This window comes from Haemaphysalis longicornis, unplaced genomic scaffold (assembly GCF_048455015.1).
Source record: "Haemaphysalis longicornis isolate Haplotype H1 unplaced genomic scaffold, Haemaphysalis longicornis Haplotype H1 scaffold_7, whole genome shotgun sequence".
Taxonomy (NCBI): domain Eukaryota; kingdom Metazoa; phylum Arthropoda; class Arachnida; order Ixodida; family Ixodidae; genus Haemaphysalis; species Haemaphysalis longicornis.
Genome location: NW_027526422.1, coordinates 182,059,712 through 182,076,037, shown reverse-complemented (window position 1 = coordinate 182,076,037; position 16,326 = coordinate 182,059,712). Strand labels below are relative to the sequence as shown.

Genomic DNA, 16,326 nt, shown 5'->3' with positions numbered 1-16,326 from the left:
ATGCCAACATTTCGTGCGGTCCCTAAAGTGAAGGCTGAAGAAGGTGTTAGCAGATGGGCAGGAACGGGGGGGGACTCGCAGTTGATTGGTCGACGGGTGAGAGAGGAGGTTTACACGTGGAAAGGAGGATAACGGGCGGAGGAGAGTCCTAGAAGAACACGGTTGAGAGGCTGGCTTGGTGTGTGGCAAAGTGCGTGATGCTGATTGGTTAGCTTGGCTACGGAAGGTTCTGGAAACGGCAGGGACGAGGAGGTTGCGTCGCGGTTCATTTCAGCGCTGTTTCAGTGTGTAGTGGTAAGTGTTAAGCTGCCCGTCGGTAAGCGACGTTGATCTGACGAGATGGGATAGGAGAGCATGAGTCAGAAGGCAATGAATCGTAACACCACGATATGACGTTGTCCCTCGTTGTCCCTCGCGACGCCTTTCGTACACAATCCGCTTGTGTTGCGCCAGAGCATTGGCCACAGGTCTAAAGGAAAATGGTTTCTGCAGTTGGGGACGCCGCTGTAGGCGAGCGCGAAGGTTTGTTCAGGCGTGGCTCAAGGCGATTCGTTGGCGTCGACAGTACCTTGACAATGCTCTAATGTAATTCTGGACAGCGTCAATACGAGCCTTCGATCAGACGTCGCGTGCTTGCATGTCGCTTGCTTGCGTGCCAGTTTAACGCCGCCGTGGAGGGGTGTTATTGATTTTTCCGGTAATGTTGAGTCGTTGCGCTGCTGCACGTGTGCGAACTAAGCCCAAACAAGGAGGCCATGAACCTCATCACTGCAGGTGCAGTACATTCCAGGACGCAATTATACAGAGAAGAGAGGACTTTAACAAAAAATTGTGGTTGATTTCTCTGTCATAGGAGTCGGTAAAACACGAAAGTGAAATGTGCAGCGAAATCTGCAGCTGAGCATGATTTGCGGGTCGGCGGCTGTCTTGTGGGTGTACTTGGAGAGCGGCGTCCTACTGGCGAGTCTTTTCGACAAAGGTGTTTTGGCGTCATTTGCGTGACAGATATGACGTCAGTGAAATCATGGTGTATCCCGGCATAAAACACTTTCGTGTTAAATTATAAAACCCGAAAACGAACAACCCTAAGTACAACCAGAGCATTGCAGGACTCTGGTATAACGTACTCTTTGGTTCTATAGGTTGCTTCCCCGCAAGAAGAGCCTGTGTGCAGGGGTGCACCCTTTACAGGCCGCTTGCTTCGTTATACTGGCGTCACTTCCGTGACGGATATGACGTCACACAAATGTTTGCGTATCCGGGAATAAAACACTTTCGTGTTAAAAGAATGTTTCGGGAGCAGGAGCTAGAGAGTTTCTGGTGAATAGCACCAGGTGCTGAAACATGGTGGTAGACCTGGCGGCTGGAGAGGATTCGGTTGCAGAAGGAATCGCACTCGCTCTTCCCCTTCCCTGTTGTTTTGGCTGTCTGCACAAGTAGTTCTGCTCCGATGCAGGCAGGCTCAGCTGCGGCCTCACGTCATTTCCAGTGCTTGTAGCGCAGAGCCCAAATGTGGTTTGATTCGAGCGCGGAGCGCAAGCTCGCTTCTCGTTGTAGGAGCTGAGCGAAAACAAGTCTACTGTAATAAAAAGAGTCATCTGATTCTGAGTGTCTGCACTGAGCTATCATTTTATTCTCGGCTGCAGGCGTTTGATAAACGGAGGCTGCACCTACGAAATCTCGCAATTCATCGCCGCGCTATAAAAATATTGCACACGGTCGGAGATGATTCCGTGGGTCGTGGGAATGCTTGTCTCTTGAAAAAAAAAATCAGTTAAAAGGTAGGATTTGTTTGAGGTGTTTACTGAAGGCATCCTTACGAGGCACATAGCAGTTTGTTATAATGACCTTTTATTCGGGATGTCGGACAACGCGCGCAGTAATGATGATTATGCAGAGGTTAGCTCTGATGATAGTGTGCTGATTATGAGAAAGCGCCGATAACATAATAAAAAGTACTAAGAGCGTGGTCGAAAAGGCTCAATAAATTCTTCTCCCGGAGGGGCTCTCAATATATTCTTTTTTTTTCAGTGTACCTTTGCAGTTTTTTTTTGTGATGGAGAATACTTTTATTGATTGATTGTAGGTTTTTTTAACGCGCCGACGCAACGCAGGCAATGAGGCGCGCTGTAGTGGAGGGCTCCGGATTAATTTTGACCACCTGGGGATCTTAAACGTGCGCCGAAATCTCGTACACACGGGCGTTTTTGCTTTTCGCCTCCACCAGAAAAGTGGCCGCCGCGGCCGGGAATCGAACCCGTGACCTCGTGCTCAGCAGCGCAAAGCCTTAGCCACTGAGCCACCGCGGCGGGTGAGAATACTTTTAGATTGCCGGAATAAGTTATTAGGGTGATTTTCGGGATGGTTTTGATTTTGAAGAAACTAATGTCGTTAGGGAAAGCTGTAACATTCTACGTACAAGCTGTCGCATATTGTAAAGATATTTCTATCATAACAAAAACTTACACCATATCCGTTCTTTTTGCTCACCTTGCCATTGTCAAATTGACTTGAATAATGTGTAGGTAGTTACAGCCCCTTAGTTGCGAGATATCTCGCTGTTCAGTGACCAATCGGTGAGCCTCCCTTGGAGGCCGCCGACCAACAACTCGTGGACCATAAATTACGAGTGGCCTACCCGTGACTCCGAATGGGTCACGTGACCCGGAGGAGGGAGCTAGAAAAAAGACAGTGAAGAAGGGAAAGGACGGAGAGCGGAAGAGCTGGAGAGGGGAACAGGACTAAATGGGTGAGTGGGGATGGAGGGGTCGGTGGAGGGCGAGGTAGGGAGAGGCGCAGGAGGGGAGAGCAAATTGAGGGATGGGGCGGAAGAGAGCGAGGGAAGCGGAAGGGGAGGTGGAAATGTAAGTGGAGTGGAACGGTGAAGGGGAGAACAAGGATACGGGAGGAGGGCAGCAAACACGATGTCGCCTTTCGACGTTGTTCACAGACAGGCAAGTACTCGCGTTACCTATTTTCTAGCCCCCTTGCCGTCATCGCCCTTGATCAAAGTTGGCGGGCAAAGATCCGCACGTGCAAACAGTTAGGACGAAAAATAAAGCCGGCGTAAGACGCCCGTGTCATGGAGGTCTCCAAATGGGCATGCAATTTATCACAATGCTCCACACAGAAGGAATACCGCATTTGCCATCAAAATGTGTGCACAGGCCTGGTACGCCGCTGTCCGCGTTTCGGCATGCTCCGGCATGGTCTAGTGGTTAGGATACCTGGCTCTCACCCAGGAGGCCCGGGTTCGATTCCCGGTGTCGGAACAATTTTTTTGGTTCATTGATCGTTAATTATGTTTAGTCTGGCTCTCCCGTTTTGTTTTTCCCTAACTGGAGAGCGCCTTTATCTCTGTTTCTTTTAATTGAGCTGCTTTCGGAAGCTAAATTACTGTATGTAACCTTGCAACCGAGCGCGCGTAATCCGAAGAGGTGGATCGGGTAGGTCACTACAGAACGAAGTGAATGTCGATAAATACGTGGCAACCGCGGTAGAGGCGCTCTCCAGTTTGGGGGGGGGGGGGGGGGGGAAATAAAATTGCAAAGGCAGACTGAACGCCATTCAGGACAAAAAAGGAACAAAACGAAAAACTTGTTCCGACACCGGGAATCGAACCCGGGCCTCCTGGGTGAGAGCCAGGTATCCTAACCACTAGACCATGCCGGAGCACGCATAACGCCGGACAGCAGCATATGAAGCCTGTGCACGCACTTTCTGATAATGCTGCTTTCCATGTATGTTTGTGGAGCGTTGTGATGAATTACATGCTCATTTGGGGGCCTGCATGACACTGGCGTCTTACGGTGGCTTCATTTTTCGCCATAGCGATTTGCACGTGCGGACCTTTGCCGGGAAACTTGGTTCACTGGCAATGACGTCATGGGGGACTATCGAATAGGCAGGACGACGCATACATACGCCAGCCTTTTCCAAAACTTTACATACCACACATACCTCTGCTTCCAGCACTTTCAACGTTTAACCTATGCTTGCGTATAGAAGCGTTTTTGAAAGTTTAATTTTGGCTTTTTGCAGACCGTTTTATATCCCTTATATTGTTTCCCAGTTTTTTTAGTTTCTTCATCCTCATCTGCTATGAACACCTTCATTATTAAATTAAGGACCTTTTAAGTAAGGATCGTATTACATCCACTATTTTTATCCGCGCAAGTTTTCATCAAGCGTGACCTAAATCAACCTAAAATCACAACAGGAATACCGCAGAAACATAGCAAGACTTCTTTTCATACGACAAAAGACTTTGTTGCGACAACAGAAGTCCTGTTGTTACGACACAGATTTCTGTCGTAACGATAGTCAATTTTCTCAGCGACAAATATTCCTGGACTCGGAACAGAGCTGCAATTTACGCTACTCTTTACGATGAGCAATAACAATCAAACCATGCGCAACCACTGATGGAACACCAGTATCCCGACAAGACAGGAATTCGGCAGGACGCAACATCAAAATCACGACAGAACATCAGAATCACGACACAAGAATACGATAAGACGACAGCACTATTAAGGCAGAAAGTTGGGCTAGTTGGTTATCTGACTGCATTTTACTAGCGAAAAAACAGACACGGACGAAAAAGTAGTACACTGTGTACTTCTTATTCGTCCGCGTCTGTTTTTTAGCCAGTAAAATGCGAGCGACAGTATGACGCGCAAAAATACGGCAAACTACAGAAATTTTTATTGTTGTTATTTCCGAGTGGGAACATCACTTAGACGGCGCTGTTTGGCCTTTGCTGCCATTGCACCAGAAAAAATCCTCCACAGCTGCACTTCCTGCTTTCTCCTCTACATCTTCCCAACTCCCCCAACCCCCTGGTCACGTGATCTAATCAGGGACCCCCACACGCAGACGCAGGAGGGGCCCTGATTGGTCACTATAGCAGTAGTAAGCAGCGAACGACAGTGTCAGAAATTGGCCCCCCAGTAAAACCCACCACTAGCATCTCCGGTTGAAAGGTGAAACACAGACCAAAGTTTCCGAGTTTACCTATACACAAAGAAAGCCCACCATCGTGTTAAAAAAAGCGCGATCCTCAGCTAGCCTGTCTAAAAGTGCTCATCTATGATTCCGCAACGCCTAGAATACGCTATATGATGGGCGGTTTTTACCAACCTGTTCAAACACTACGGCCGCTTAGTGGGAGTCCAGAATCCGTCAGTCTCCTCAACTACTTAAGTTGGTGTATTTTAAAATACGTACTTTTGTTGGAAACTTGGTATATACTAAGACAAATATTCTTTGCAGTCTGCATTTAGTACTCGGCTTACTTTTTGCAAGTTAGTTGTACTCAGTTTGCAAATTACTCGCACTCCGCTGGAGCCTTTCTCTTGCAGAGGATGGGTGGAGGGGAGGAAAATATGAAAGAACGTGCTCTTTGCCCTTTGTTCTTTGCTCCCGTGCAGATAGGGATACGAAAGATACAGGTTGACAACTTTATATCAGCTCGAGGCAAGAAATAATCTCCAACCGGCGAAAAAAGAAAACATTCTGGCGTAGTGCTTTATCTATCTGGGTCACTGCCAGGAGGGCGTAGTCGAACGACTTGCCCAACTACGGGTGGGGCAGCGTCGGCGCCTGTCTAGCATTGGAGAACGCGCGTGTGAAACAAACAAACAAACAAACAAACAAACAAGCAAGCAAACAATAAATAAATAAATAAATAAATAAATAAATAAATAAATAAATAAATAAATAAATAAATAAATAAATAAATAAATAAATAAATAAATAAATAAATAAATAAATAAATAAATAAATAAAAAAAATGTTTCTGCAAGTGTTAGTGGTATTTTTCGCACATAGTTTACTTCGTAGTTTTTTTTATAACGATCCTCATTTAATAATCGCCAAAAAACAACAATTAAAGAAAACTGACATCGACAATGAGTGTTTATAAAAAAAAAAGACTTCTCCGTGTTTAAAACATCTTTGTTCTTGTAAGCTTCAATGGTCGATGTCAGTTTTTGATCGATGTCATGTCTTTCCCCGACTAGGCGGGCTTCCGTCCAACTCTTCATTAAATTGCAGTACAAATGCTAACTTAAAGGTATCTCCAATGGAACGAGTCACTTTACTGTTAATATTTCGAGTACTATATTCAGATACCTTTCAGGTTTCAGTCTGAAACCTGAAACCTGGTTTCAGCATTTGATACTCTACGCAGTTACTTTTGGCCCAGTGTTCGTTAAGTATCTCGTACAAGCCTGGGTCCATGACAGAATACCCGACGACCCAGAGAGCTATATCAATCAATCATTACCGTAGTCCTCTGATGGAGGCGAAAAGTAAAAATGCCCGTGTGTACGAGATTTCGGCGCACGTTAAAGATACCCAGGTGGTCGAAATTAATCCGGAGCCCTCCACTACGGCGGGCCTCATCGCCTGCGTTGCGTCGGCGCGTTAAACCACACAACAGAGAGTTTTAGTATAGCGGCGATTGCAGCGATTGCAGCGATTGCGACGCGCAAACGTTAACGCCACAGCTAAAACGCTATACTAAAACTCTCTAATCAATCAATCATCATAGTCGTCGTGGTCATCATTACCAGCCGATCGTCACCACTCCCATTATGATCATCTCCATAACTCACAACCAATTCATGTTCACTGCAGGGCGAAGGCCACTCCCAGAGATTTCCCAACCATTCCTCCCCGGGTCCATTGCAACGACAAGTACTATTTGTATCCAGCCCTTCAACAAAGTATTCGGTATTCGCCCAATTTGGTGGCCGTTTTCGGTATCCACTCCGCTGAACGGATGGTCCAAAGTCATTCGCACATCACCGCCTGCCCAATCCCCTTCGTTACGCTTAACTTCAGTTGATTGTCGTCGATCCTAATAGGTAGATACGCACGACTATTAGAAATAAGATTATTAAATTCGCACAATTTCCACGCTGTTCGTTTCGCGCTTTCCCAGAAGGCGATATATTCCCGGCTCCTGCTAAAAAAAATCGTTCGTGCGCGCATACGGAACGAAGCCTCTCACCAACTTCTTATACTTGCCGTCATAGTACATTGCATAAAATCAAGGAATCTTGCAAAGGTTTCGAATATTTAGGTGCTTGCGGTGTTGCGCAGCTTCATCGTGTGCCCCGATTATGCGGCCAGTATGCGTTTTATAAGCCATAACATTCTGCGCTCTCGCCGATTATGTACCTCAAAATTTTGACAGGAAACTCTGCCCGACCCCTAAAACAACCAATTCTTCTGACCTGGACGCCCGCGCATTCGGGCCTCGAGGGGAACGAAGTGGCCCACGAACGCGCCCGAGGACTCACGATCCGGGCTGGGCCCAGCCTTTATACCTACCACGGGGCGCGATCTGCGCGGGATCGCCTGGTCTCTTTTCACGACATCACTATGCACTACCGCCTCTCCCGCTTGACCTATCCTTCGGCGGAAAAAACTTTAGACAACAGTAAGGCTCACACGTGGCGACTTCTTCAGACTTCTTCATACAGGCACCTTTCCAAATCCCGCCGTCCTGACGCCCATCCACCCCACTCTGTACCCTACTTAGGCCTGCTGCTTATGTGGCGGTCATGCAGCACTATCCCACATCATCTGGGCTTGCCCGAAAAACCCTCCGAGGAACGGTGGGAGGCCACGCTGCGCAGCTCGGACCAGGACGTACAGGCCCGCTTGGTCGCCAGGGCTGCCGAGGTCGCTGATCAGTTCACGCTGACAGCCATCAACGCAATCTAACCACCAGCATCGCTTTCATGATGCATAATCACTGATATTCCTCGAAATAAAGTTTACTCTCTCTCTCTCTCTCTCTCTCTCTCTCTCTCTCTCTAAAGAGAAAAAAAATGACCTCTTTTTTTATCTTTTTCTTTCTTTGAACAATATAATTTTTCCAATTTTTTTCTCGTCTTTTGTTTTCTTGATACGCCTCTTGTTTGTTTTCAGTCACTTAGTCTCCCGGTCCCTTCGCCTTCTATTTCTTCCCTGAACAAATGAATACGATCGTTGTAAAACATTTCCCCGGCCGAATCCCCGCGCTGTATCCAACATTCTTCACACCAGTGTGATGACCTGCCCACATTTCTGGATTACAGAAGTTTACGAATGGACTAGCTAGATTGGACTACAAATGGGTTACAAATGGATTGGCCTTGGAACTTATTACAAGGCTGACACAATACCCCTATCGCCCTCCGGACGCACCATTGCGCCTTTGTACCATGGGCGCACTGTGCCTGAGATGCAGCATGGGGCGAATTGCCACCCATTCGATTTATTAGCCTGTGGCCGTGTTTCGCTCGAGGGGAAATTAAAAAAAAAAAGAGATTGATTCCTCTGTCATGGGAATCGGTAAAACCCGAAAGTGAAATGTGCAGCGAAATCTGCAGTTGAGCATTACTTGCGGGTCCGCGGCTGTCTTTTGGGTGTGTTTGGCGAGCGACGTCCTGCTGGCGGATCGCTTCGGTCGCTTCGACTGGCGTCATTTCCGTGACGGATATGACGTCACGGAAAGCTTGGTGTATCCCGGCATAAAACACTTTCGTCTTAGAATCTAAAACCCGGAAGCTAACAACCCTAAGTATAACGTACTCTTTAGTGCTAAAGGTTGCTTCCCCGCAAGAAGACCCTGTGTGCAGGGGTGCACCCTTTACAGGCCGCTTGCTTCGTTGTACTGGCGCCATTTCCATGACGGATATGACGTCAGCGAAATCTTGGTGTATCCCGGCATAAAACACTTTCGTGTTAAAAAATGTTGCTGGAAAGGAAAGAAAAGAGGCTTGTTAAAAACCGCCCATCGGAGCTCTCGGCTTTGCGTGCGTTGTCGGACCATTCTGAAAACGGTCGTGAACAAAACAAACAAACAAAACAAAACAAACTGGGTATGCAGGCTACCCAAATTCGTGGCCATTCCACTCTGAAGGTGGATGACCAGCGCAAGTGTTTAAAGTACATGTCACAGGCACGATTAGAGAATGTAGGCGTATTTATTTTTTCAATTATTTGCTAACGGTAGTAACTATGGCTTCGTGATTAATTTATAAAACTTGTAATGACTAAAGTGTCATCCTAGAAGGCAAACATTGTACCGTCCGTTTCCCTCCCGCAGAAGCCGATGTGTTGACAGCCGTCGGGAATTCTGTAACATCTACGTACTTTTCGGTGGACTATAAGCTTGACATGTAAAATAGACTCGGCGCAATACCACACTCCTCTTAACGACCAGTTGTCATACAACTCTTGTTCTAAACGTTTGGATAAAACGAAGGTCACAGCCGTTCCCTGCTGAGAATTTGCGATAAAGCTGGCTTTGCCGCCCGGGATTTATTAATGACGAAGACGAAAAAAATCTACGGAATCGTCATCATAAATAGCTTTGCGGTAAAATACTTTTTTTTTACATAATCCACGTACGCAGGGAATGTCACTGTAGTTTTCCCTTTGTCGCTTAGGCAGTGCATAGGTTTTCTGTCTTAGCGGTGGCTCAGTGGCTAAGGCGTTGTGCTGCTGAGCCCAAGGACGTGGGTTCGATCCCTGCCGCTGTGGCTGCTTTTCGGACGGACACGAAAAGTGAAAACGCCCGTGTGTCGAGGTTTCGGTTCACGCTAACGATCCCCAGGTGGTCAAAATTAATCCCGAGACCTGTGCCTGACCTTGAGAAGCCGAAATATTTCCCAGGCTTGGTTATGGGTGGATACGATCGCATTGCAACAGAATGTGCAGAATCGTTTGTTTGCTTTAAAGGAGCCATAAAGACAAAATAGAAGTCGGGTTTATTAGACAGACTGCTTAGTCCCGATAACAATGATACCAATATCATCGCAATCTTCGAACAAATAACGGAGATATTGAAAGAACGTGTGAAGCAGTCGCGACCCCCTAGCCGATTTCCCGCAACTTTTCTATGACGTCACGGAACCTTGTTTGTGCGATTGGCGGCCGCCTAACTGACCTGTCGCAACGACACATGACTGGAAGCCTGTAATAGGGCCTGTAGTTCCATTTGACCGCATCACTTGAATGCTAACGTGCAGTGAACGCACTGAAAATTGTTTTATTGTTGGCCCCTATGACGTCATTCTTGCTCATAACACGTCACTGTGGCGCAAAATTTGAAAGTTTTTAAATAATTCTTGCTTTTTTTCGTTAAAAAACATCTTTTGTGGCTGTAATGGAGCTGAGTGAGATACTGAATCCTAGTTCTTTCAAATTAAACCAAGTTGTATTTTCTCTTCATGGCTCCTTTAAGCAGGCGACACATGCCCCATCATTCTCTAGCGCCAGAAAGCAGAGCGCAGCCTATAGAGTTTTCGTGATTTTCTTTATAAACAATAAATTTCTGTTCTATTTTCGATCCAGCTTATGGCCCAGGTGTAGCTTCGCCGCATGAACCCCCATAATCTAATCTAATCTAAATCTAAATCTAAATCTAAATCTAAATCTAAATCTAAATCTAAATCTAAATCTAAATCTAAATCTAAATCTAATTCTAATCTTTTTTTTCTTGGGGGAAACTCAATTCAACTTTACTTGAAATCGCTGAAATCCTACGGTAAAGCGGTTGCGTTACGGTCTCCCTCGCTTGCAGCCGTCAGCGAGCAGGAAAATTCCCGGCGAAAAAAAAAAAAAGGCATTTTTCCTGCTTCGTATACATTGTTCATGCTTCAAGAGTTCGTGCACACATACCTTATGCCACGAACCCTGCACACGGCTTTCGCTTATCACGAAGGCACTCGAAAGATATGCAACATTGGCGCCGGCGATAGAACTTCTGCATACGGACCACTTTACGGGGCCCCGTCCGTTATTCCCTCCTACTCGTTCATGTCGATGTGCTTGCACCCCGCTCGAAGCGACAGTTTTTATAAAGTTGCGGAAAGAACAAAGTATGCTGGCATTCGGTGCTCATTCATTGTTTAAATGAGTCGAGGTGCGTTTGTACTTTCTTGTGTTTTGTACTTCCAATGGCCGCGCACTGATTGATTGATTGATTGTTGATTAATTGATTGATTGATTGATTGATTGATTGATTGATTGATTGATTGATTGATTGATTGATTGATTGATTGATTGATTGATTGATTGATTGATTGATTGATTGATTGATTGATTGATTGATTGGTCGATATTCCCTTTCAGTCGGGCTAACGACGCGTGTCGTCGCACCAAGGAAGCTAATGAATGTTATACTATTACATAAATTTTTGCTCTGCCCTTGGCTGTGCGCTCTTGTCCGTTACACGTGGTAGCTGCCCTACGTTATTCCAGCATTGCAATCTTCTTTTAGTTACCTTTACACCCTCGTAGCCTGCTTTCTCGGTATTACTTAAACTTCAGTTCCTCGAGAAGCCGAAATATTTCCCACGCTTGGTAATGGATGGATACGATCGCATTGCAACAGAATGTGCAGAGTCGTTTGTTTGCTTTAAGCAGGCGACACATGCCCCATTCTTTTGGGTGCACTTCCCCACGAAGCCATTTTTTTTCAAGCAACCTGCTCTGGCGCCAGAAAGCAGAGCCCAGCCCTAATAGTTGTCCCGATTTTCTTTAGTGACAATAAATTTCTCTGTTGGATTTTCGATTCCATTTTCCCGTCCGTTTGTTTGTCTGTATTGCCCCGTCTTTGGTTCTCAGCTGTCTGTGCTTCTCCACCGATCCTTACATCTTTCATCGTTAGCCTTGTAGTCTTTCTTAGCCACTGCGTGTCCACTTTTCTTTGAGAGGTACCTAACGCTTTGATGTCAACTTAGGTGGATCCATTGCTGTCACCCTCTCCTCAAAATAGATTTTACTCCGAGCTTGTCGAACTTCCGACGACACCCAGACCATATATCCTTGCAGTGCTTCTTTAGTCGTCGCAAAACGCGGTAAAGCTGGCTGTTTGGCGCATCTTGCAAGCGTGCTGGTTTGGTGTCAGTCGCGTGAAATTTACTGAGTTAGAGAATGACAACAAGCACTGCTGCGAGCGCATGCGTGGTGACTGCGTTCATTTCTGTTCTGTTTTTCAATGCAAATAACCCCGTTGTTTGGCGTAGAAAATGGCTGCCGCTGAAAATAGTAATAAAGGCTACAAAAATGTCTGGACTTGTGCCAAAGTGCGTATGCGGAATAATTCCGATAAGGAGCATTCAAATTGTGGCATTTATTAATTTGGATAGATATTCATACTTTCGGGATTGATAAGGCGCACCGTAAAGGAGGGACGACTCCGGATTAATTTCGACAATTCGGGGATCTTTAGCGTGCGCCGAAACCTCGACACAAGGGCGTCTTCGCTTTTCGCCTCACCCGGGAAGCCGCGGCCACCACGGCGGGGTATCGAACCCACGTCCTTGTGCTCAGAAGAGTGGCTTAGCCACAGCGTATTTTTTCTCCTTTTTTCCCCTTTATTGTTTGAGCAACCACGGCGGTGTCTTCCTGTCCTTACTCCTTGGACCCCTCCACTCGGCCCACTCCCCGAACTTTCCCGTCTTCTCTTCACAATTCCCATTCCACTACTCCCCTCCTCGTCTCTCTCCACCACATTCCTCCCTCTCCACTATCTCCCCTTTCCCGGGTCACGTGATATACTAGACAGTCACGTGACAAACTAATGAACCACATGGCCTTGGTGCATGGAGTAATCACCGCAACTGGGTGTCAAGTGATCCGTGCCAACGAGACTTGCCCAAGGGACGGACGGGCACACGGAACAAAATTTTCCTGATCGCTTAGCAAAAGGCGGACAATCGTCGTTAGTGAAGCGGGGTGGTACTTTAGATCAAACCGCCTTTGGTAACGGAAAATCTGCTCCAACTATATACCGCCAACATCACCCTTCTTGAAATGTACCGTTCGTTCCAAAAGCACCCATTTCAATGCTGTGTTGTTCTACCGAATAATTAAAACTAAGGGAAGAAAGCAGTTAGATAAAAATTGACCTCGTATCTACTCCTTTCGTTGCAAATGTCGTCAAGACGATAGTCTTTATCAACTTTTTCCAATAAATGCCTCCCTTCGCTTTCCCGCTCACCTCTCATGTTGTTCCTCTTGCGTCGCGCTCCTCCCAAGTTAAAGACGTCAAAGGTTTGCTTAAATCATTTTAAATTTCCCGCGTTTCACTGCTCCAAACCGGGTGTCTCGATGCCAACGCTGCCGAAGTCGCGCGTGAATCTAGGCGCCCTACTTCAACGTTTATAGAACCGCGTTTCCCTACTCCACGTGCGTTGCAAGCAAAACGTGGAACCTCTCTAGTAGAACCTTTCGTAACTGTTGCCGGTTGATTTCTTAAAATGGCGCCAGAAGCTGTAGTGGCGCGGGCGACAGCAGGCGACGGTGGAGTGAATTTTTTTTCTGCAGTTGATGAAGTATTTAATTTCGCAAAAGTCAAGCATGTACGATTTTTTATAAAGGAACACTGCAAATATCGCTTCTGTATTAATTTGTTGTCTTATGTTTGCGTAATGTCTTGTTCTTCAACAATGTTCACAAGTATGAACATTACACCGGAGTTATCGGGTAGATTTAGATGTTACTATATGAGACTATTGCGCAGGCATTGTTTTACAAGAGTCTTTCATTGCCTTTACTTTGGCTGGGTGGCTGAATCGAGTCACAGACAGACAGACATACCGGCAGACCAAAATTTCTGGGTTTAAGTAGCCCAAGAAAGACTATCGTCTTTAAAACGTCGTCGAACCAGCGCTGCATGTCCGCGGTACACAAAAGTGAAGCACGGCAACTTAAGCAGTTTGGCCCAGCCCACGTCGTCTTTTATGCTGGAGCAACACAGCCAAAAGAGGCGATGCGGCATCCATCTTCTGCGCGTGGGAGGACCTCGATCAGAGGACGGGCTCATATTCGCGCCACTGAGCTTAAATGCGTTATGAGCGGAAACACAGAAGCATGAAACGCCGGGCACCCGCAGCCTGTCGTTGCATCACTTGGGTGTCTTTCCCCGTAGCTGTGTTTCACCGGTTCTGCCGCCAAGGCAACCCATAATTTACGGGCAACCGACCACGGCGGCTCGGAGGCTAATGCGTTGTGCTGTTGAGCCCAAAGCCGCGGGTTCGTTCCCACCGCGGTGACTGCTTTCAACATGGAGGCGAAAAGTTAAAACGTCTGTGTGTCAAGATTTCGGCGCACGCTAAAGTCCTCCAGGTTGCCGAAATTAATTCCGGAGTCCTCCCTCCACTACGTCGCCCCTCATGGCCCGGATGGAGCTTCAGCGTGTTGAACCTAAAAATTTGAGAACTACTGAACAAGCACCACAATTGGGTGGGACACACTTCTTAGCCTCCATTGTGGCTTTCGCGTTTATTATTGCAAGTACTGAGGCTGCGGCTGATGGGACCGCGTGGTCGACTACTGTGCAAGGCTGCACCGGCAAGAAAATAGCCGACCGCAATTTTCCGCTTGCACTGTGTACAAGCGCCGACTTGACGTTTACACAGCCGAAGCGAAAAAAAAAAAAAAAAACCTGTTCCGACACCGGGAATCGAACCCGGGCCTCCTGGGTGAGAGCCAGGTATCCTAACCACTAGACCATGCCGGAGGACGAAGTGAGGCGGCACGGAACCGAGAGTGGCGCTCGCTTCTTGGTGTGTTGAACGAGGTCGTGAGAGCAAGTGAGAGCCGGTTCTGCTCGTTCATAGAGCCGTCACCACCGATAGAGCGCGGGAGTTTGTAGCGCGAGATTTGAAAGCCTTGAACTTCCGAACGCAGACGATTTTCGCTGTGGCCTCCGTTGCCCATCGAAGGCTTCGTTAAAGCAGGCAACATTTTCACGAGAGAGACGGAACAAACAAAAAGTGAACACTTTGAGATAGGGATTCAGTTAGGGCTAGCTGGTTACTGCCTTACTAAAATGTAAACTGGCGTAAATTTATTGAAAAGGTACCTAAATTCAGTAACCACTAAAAGGTAAAAAATAATTTGCGCGTAGACAAATTTGCGCATAGGAGCTCGAAGACAGAAGGTTAAAACATTTTTTATTCATTGGTCCGAATTTGAGAAACCTTGGATATTACTTACGTTATTATGTAGTATATATTATATAACCTAATATATACTATTCAAAGCGCGCCACATAACATGAAGAGACATTTTAAATTAGTGAAGTGAATTTTCCACCAATGGTATAACTAATATTCGATGGAGACGTTCTGGAGAGGCCCAGAACGATTCGCCTGACATCACTTCGAAGCTCCCGCTATGGAACGCTTCACATGGAACCGTATCGCTGTTGGACGCCGACGCCTGCTTTTTCGCTCAGTGAGCCATTTGAGGATTCAGCGTAAAAAAAAAAAAAAAAAAAAAAACTGGCGGTGTATTTTAAGAGGAGTCATTGTTTTCTTTGTCTTTTTTTTTTTTTTTCTCTCTCTCCGGAGAAGACCCTTCGGATGTTCTGACGCGACGAAATTTAACCCTCCCCGAAAGGGTCATTCAGAATGAACGATGGCGGTTAAATGGAGCTCGGAGGACGCGAAATAAGTACAAAAAAAAAAAAAAAATCCAGGCGAAAGCCCCGAGGATCGCTTCAGGCCCGCCACGAGCGACGACTGGGGAAGGGAGGTGGGTTTTCGTTGGCCGCCGCCTCGTTGCCGCCGCTCCATTCACAAACAAATTAACAGCAGGAAGGAACCCACCGCGCAAACCTCTTCCGCCGCCGCTTTGCGCGGCGAGTGGAATGCGCCTCGCCGCGGCGATGGTGAGCAGCGATTGCACTGTGGGGCTGCAACCAACCGCGCAGTGTAATCCGTACACCGCAAGTGCTGCCGCATAGCTTCCTTCCGAAAATAGCACGTGCCTGCGGCCTGCGTGCAACGGGAAAAAACTCCGCTGGGTATGTGCTCGAATACCGCGAAGCGCAGCTAGTGCGACCGCCGACTCATCTCTCAGTGTCGCCCTGCTCATTTCTGACTGCTCATTCTCTCCGACCCTTTTTTTTTTTAAATATTAAAGCACGGCTCTGCTCAATTTATCTTCGCACTAATTTACACCCATCGCCGTAGCTTTGTGTTCTGTGTGTATACGTAAGGTTTAAAAACATTTCTATATACAGGCGAACCTCGTTTTTACGAAGTAGTATCGAGACAGCAAATTAGTTCGTTATAACCGATATTCGTTGTAACCGTCGAGGTAAAAATTGGCTCTAATAAATCGGCAATCTGGATCACGCAACAATCCTAGATAAGAAACGCATTGTTCTAGGCTTCGAGGCTATAATAAACGAGGTAATCCTTACCTGTCTCCTTGTGGCATTTCAAACGAAACAGACCGGGACGTGAGATCGTGAAATTACAACAGAAGTTCGGCAAAACAAGCCTTCGTTCTTGTTTGCTTCAAGGG

The 16,326-nt window shown here is 46.8% G+C and overlaps 1 protein-coding gene and 3 non-coding genes across 14 annotated transcripts in view; 2 read left to right on the top strand and 2 right to left on the bottom strand.

The window, feature by feature from the left end:
- The window catches only part of LOC144147312 (cholesterol transporter ABCA5-like), a 130,131-nt gene that overhangs the window by 47,074 nt on the left and 66,731 nt on the right, over positions 1-16,326 (top strand). The gene's annotated exons all lie outside the window — the stretch shown is intronic.
- On the top strand, positions 3,201-3,272 carry Trnae-cuc (transfer RNA glutamic acid (anticodon CUC)). Its single transcript has one exon. It is a non-coding gene; the product is annotated as a tRNA-Glu (tRNA).
- On the bottom strand, positions 3,601-3,672 carry Trnae-cuc (transfer RNA glutamic acid (anticodon CUC)). Its single transcript has one exon. It is a non-coding gene; the product is annotated as a tRNA-Glu (tRNA).
- On the bottom strand, positions 14,459-14,530 carry Trnae-cuc (transfer RNA glutamic acid (anticodon CUC)). The gene has a single exon. It is a non-coding gene; the product is annotated as a tRNA-Glu (tRNA).